Source organism: Furipterus horrens, unplaced genomic scaffold, assembly GCF_987537825.1.
Source record: "Furipterus horrens unplaced genomic scaffold, mFurHor1.1.pri manual_scaffold_10, whole genome shotgun sequence".
NCBI lineage: Eukaryota > Metazoa > Chordata > Mammalia > Chiroptera > Furipteridae > Furipterus > Furipterus horrens.
Genome location: NW_028327180.1, coordinates 51,226,469 through 51,231,884, shown reverse-complemented (window position 1 = coordinate 51,231,884; position 5,416 = coordinate 51,226,469).

Here is a 5,416-nt window from a genome sequence, read left to right as displayed (position 1 = left end):
AACGAAGTCACCTGGAGCCGGCTATGTCAGGGGAGCGAAGGGCTCTGGTCCAGAACCTACAAGAAGGCAGCGTGCATGGCCCAACTTCAGAGCTACTCAGAAGGACGGCTGACGTCCATGTCCTCGCTTCTTGATCATGAGCCACCCAGACTTGTCATGAGGATGTAGAAGAGAAGATGCATAACCCTGTCTCAAACAAAGGTGTTCTTTCAAGTCTGGCCAAGGCTGCTGGGGCTTGGGGCCAAGGTCTCCCAGGAGGGGATGTGCTCTCCAATGTCATCTTCACCTTTGTGACTGCACAGATACAGGCAGCTCACCCTGACCCCGCTCACTCAGGCTGGCCAGCCCCAGGCTGCGCAGGTCAGTCCCTTCTGTCACCCTGCCAAGGGCACAAAGCTGTCTTGTTAATACAGTTCTCTGCTTGACTCAAGATAAGAGTAACCACCTTGTTTTTCGACTAGACCACTTTCTTCCTCCACACACATCCGCCCTTCCTATGGCTTCCCGAGGAGCACCGGAGCACAGCCCTGAAGAAGGGACTGCAGGGACACAGCCCTTCAGGACGGCCCCTTGGTAAGCCAGACCCCACTCCAGCTGGTGCTGGGGCTCCCTAGGCTGCCCTTCACTCTCACTTAGAGCACATCTCAGAAAATATGTGGACCAGGTGCCAGGCAAGGTGGTACCCATGGTCATAACCAAGTAATTCAGAGAATGGGTGCTGCCCTGCAATCTTTACTGTCTAGGTAGGAAATGCTAAATAAGGCTTTGAGAAAAGTGGGTTCCACTGTTACTGTAATGACTATAACAAATATGGGGGGGATTCTAGAATATTTCAACAGGTCTTTATGGGTTTGGAAATAATTTTCAATACCAAAACTGGACAGAAAAATCAAATAATTAACACAAAAAAACCTCTAAATCAGTCAATGTGGGGCAAGCTGTTCCTAAAAATCACTTTAACTGACTGGTTACCCAGACAGGTCTTAATTCTCAAGACCTTTAGTGTTCTATTTGTAGATAAGGTACAGTCAAAAATTCTGGGAACTGTCTACAATATTTACATAAAACAGGAGGCAAAGGAAACCCATTTCAGCTTTAATCAATCTGTGGCTGGACAAACTTCACATACTGACCAACAGTGAGCAGCGCGCGCAGCTGCATCTCACGCAGGCAGGGGTTAAGCATTTGTCTTACAGGGAGCAGCCACTGCCAACTTTGTTTTAAAATTACTCAGGAGCAGGAGGAGGCCTGGCCGCCCCTCGTCCGTGCTGAGTGTTTGCCATTAAAAATTACTCAGGAGAGGCTCTAAGGGACCGCACCAAAGCTGAAGGGCCCCAAGGTATCCAGTTTGAATAAATCCTACCCTTGCTTCTTAATGTTGTTAAATAACAAAATTCTGTTGACAAAATAATAAGTTTTTCTTTACCTATTTTGAACTTACAACTGAGTTTATCAGGATAAGAAACTGTGTGGGTACAGAAAAGGTAATGTGAATAGACAAAAGGGTATGAAAAATGTAGGCATCCCTGGAGCGTCTGACTCTTGGGTTCCTTGGCAGGGAGCCATATCAAGCAGTTTTTACTTCGCTGGTTAATAATATTTGGTCACAAAAGGCCATGGAGTCAACAGTCTGTACCCATAACCAGTGGTACCCTGAGGTTTTAAAGAAAGCTGAGGCTGCTCTTGTTTCAGCATTCTATTGAACACACACTTGGCTTATTGGTTTATGGGGTTTTTTTGCTCCAAACATTAAGAACACAGATTTCAAAAGGATGTATGTTTTGAATGATGTTAGATGAGTTTTTAAATAGTTACTTAAAAAATAGTCATCTGATCAATTAGAAATTTCCTACGTGGATGTGACGAACTTTGGAAAACTGGTCCTTGAGAAGCATCATTTCACAGCACTTAAAGAGAAGCCCTCCAACACCTCTGTGCAACTGAGGTAAGAAGTTGTTCAGTTTTTTCCCCAGATCAGACAAGTTGAAGAAAATAAGGTCCCTGTGGACCTCAAAGAGAGGGAGAACAAGAGTAAAGTATTTTTAGTATCTTTAGCACATGCAGGGGAAGATTTAACAGAAGAGGCTTTGAAAACAGCAGCACTCAGATCTCTGACAGCAGTTAGAATGTCTGTTGGAAGTCACGGAGCTGGGCAGAAATCGCAGTCCTACAGCACACCCAGGGCAGACAACTGGCCATCCTGGGAGCCACCATTTAGATTAAAACATTTAAAAAATATGCTAAAACCCTCCAATGAAGTCTAGAGCGAAGAACTGTGATTACAATATATTCTTAAGGTTCCTGCCTTCTAAACTGTCAGTCATAGTAGCAAGCCTATGCAGTTTCACTGACTGATATCACTTTAAGAAGCTATCTGTGTTGTACAGACACTTAACACAGCTGTCTAAATTGCTCAGATACACTGCCCAGTTCTCTACAGAACAGATGAAATACCTTTTCTTTTAGGATTCAACAGGCTTTTCGAACCTAACTTCCTTCAAGAGCTGTTATTACTCTATTTTAAACTCCAATTTCCTTGAATGATGACTCATCTTTCTGCTGTGGCCAGTTCTTACACAGCTCAAAGGGTACCTGGAAGACGCATCCTTTGGCCAGGCTTCTGGCAAGGAAACTTGCTTTATCAGACTGCTATAAAGAGATTCCTAAATAGTGGTCCTTTTTACTAGCACAATATTAACTTTTTGCTCATTTGGATGTATAATAACTATTTCACTACTTGCCTGCTGACTGAAGCCCATAAAAGTGGTTTCTATCTGTAGATTGTGTATGTAAAACAACCACCTCAGTGAAAATGAGAAAGGGATAAGGGACCCTCTCCCCTCTGTTAAATGTTTCATGTGCACTGACTTTCATTTTAGGTGAGATTTCCAAAAAAGTGGTCTTTTCTATACTGGGCCCAAGGGAGGATTCTGAGGATGTCCAGGTGATGAATTTCATTTTTATTCATTTATTTACCCTTACCCAAGGACATTTTTATCATTGCTTTTAGAGAGAGAAGGGAGAAGGGAAGGGAGAGAAAGAAACATTGATATGAGAGAGAAACATCGACTGTTTGCCTCCTAAACACACCCAGACCAGGGATCAAACTTGTAACCTTTTGGTTACCGGAGACGCTCCAACCAACTGAGCCATACTGGCCAGGGCATGAATTCCATTTTTAAAGAAATGGCAACCAGTAAAGGCTTTTTCTCCCTTCTTGTACAGGTTTTATTGGCAACACAATAAGAAATTTTTTATCTCTGTCCCCAATATCCTTCCTATATATATTTTAAAAACCTTTATGTATTGATTTTAGAGTGACAGAGAGCAAGAAAAACATCAGTTTGTTGTTCCACTTATTAATGAATTCATTGGCTGATTCTTCTATGTGCCCTGACCGGGGATCCAACTCACAACCTTGGGAATTGGGATAACGCTCTTAACCAAGTTACCTAGCCAGGTAACAGAGTAATTCATGCCACCAGATTCCAATCCCCAAAATGCTTTGATCTTTATCATAAACAAATTTGGAACTGTTAGCCAAAGATATAGGAATCAGAGGTAGATAAGCTAAATCCTCCTTTTTCTAGTGAAATTGTTTTTTGGATAAGGTTTCTGTTGTCCTTGAAGTTCCCAACTAAAGTACTGGGTTGGCCAAAAATTTCGTTTAGTTTTTTCTGTACTTGGCTTTAGTAGTGCATAGTTGTCTTTAACTTCATTTGAAACAATTCTGTTAGATTATATCACAAGATTGGTGAATTTTTGTGCAGCCATTTTAGTATTGAAGTGGGAAGAAAATATGCAATATTTTTGGCATATTATATATGCTTTATTATTTTAAGAAAAGTAAAAATGCAACAAATGCAAAAAAAGATTTGTGCAGTGCATGGAGAAGGTGCTGTGACTGATCGAACGTGTCAAAAGTGGTTTCTGAAGCTTCTTGGTACTGTTGACATTTTGGCCAAATAATTCTTTGCTGAGGGGCTGTCTTATGCATTAGAAGATGTTTAGCTGCACCCCTGGCCTCTACCCACTAGAAGCCAATAGCGGGAGATAGCCAATATACTCAAAATATTCAAATAAATAAAGTTATTGATGAAAATAAAAAATGTGTCTTTTATCTGATGGAAAAACTAAACGGACTCTGTGGCCAACCCAATATCCCTGTCTGAGACACTTGCTTCTGTGTTGGACTCCTACATCCCAAGGGCACTAAGAAACACCATAAACATGCACTTGGGTGTAGTGTTGCCCAGATAGGCATACTCACTGTCAAGCTGACCAATGAATATTATGACATAGCACCTGTCACCAGGCAAAATCAAACATGGGAGCCTAGGGACGCCTGAGAGTTCCTTCACTTGTTGGTTGTGACTTGAAAAACCAAGGGAAGATTATTCGAACATTCAATCTGAACACTTGAGTTTGTATTCCAAAATGCGCTGACAGACATTGACATACGGTCCAACCCAATGAGTGCTGAAAGGTTAAGAAGCATGCTCTAACTGATAGAGAAGATATGAAATCCTTACTCATCTAATGCCCTTTAGCAAGACTTCCAATTCATGAAGGGTTGTTCTACCCTATTTTCATTACCCCAGTTGGCTAAACAAATGCTGACACAGGAGAACAGATGCCGTAATTGCTGATGTGCTGCCCAGAAGGCTAAGCACTCCTGTTGAAGGTTCACAGAGGGCACTTATAAAATGTTTAGGCATGTAGCTTTCTTTGCAGATGGGGTAAATTACCTGGGGTTCAAAAATGAAAGCAAAAGGATCTGGCAACAGTTAAGGAACCTCCCAAGTTCTAATGGAAGTCTATTTTTTTTAAAGATTTTATTTATTTATTTTTAGAGAGAGGGGAAGGGAGGGAGAAAGAGAGGGAGATAATCATCAATGTGTGAGAGATACATTGATTGGTTGCCTCTCACATGCCCCCAACCAGGCATGTGACCTGACTGAGAATTAAATCAGTGACCTTTAGGATCACAGGCTGGGGCTCAATCCACTGAGCCACACCAGCCAGGGCTGTAAGGGAAGTTTAAACCAATCATGCCCATAGTTAGATGAACACATTTTCAGTAATTCTAAGAAAATCCCTCATTACCTTGTATTTTGCCTTACTAGAGTGTATTAAAAGGAACTGAGAGTCCAGAAGAAAGCAGGTTATGGAAAACATTCCCCTTGGCCCTTAAAAATCACTGGGTTTGCGTTATTCACTGAGAAATTCTACTATAATCAAGTTTTCCATTAGAAGAGAAGTTTAAGCCACTGAAATCTAAGAGTGATTATTCAGTGGTGCCCTGTAGAAAGGAAACAAAAATCTCCTTGAATATGAAAAGTCATTAGTCTGAAATGAAATGTATTAGCTTCTACGAACAAGAGGAAAGGCTAGCTAGTTCAAGTCAAACCCAGGG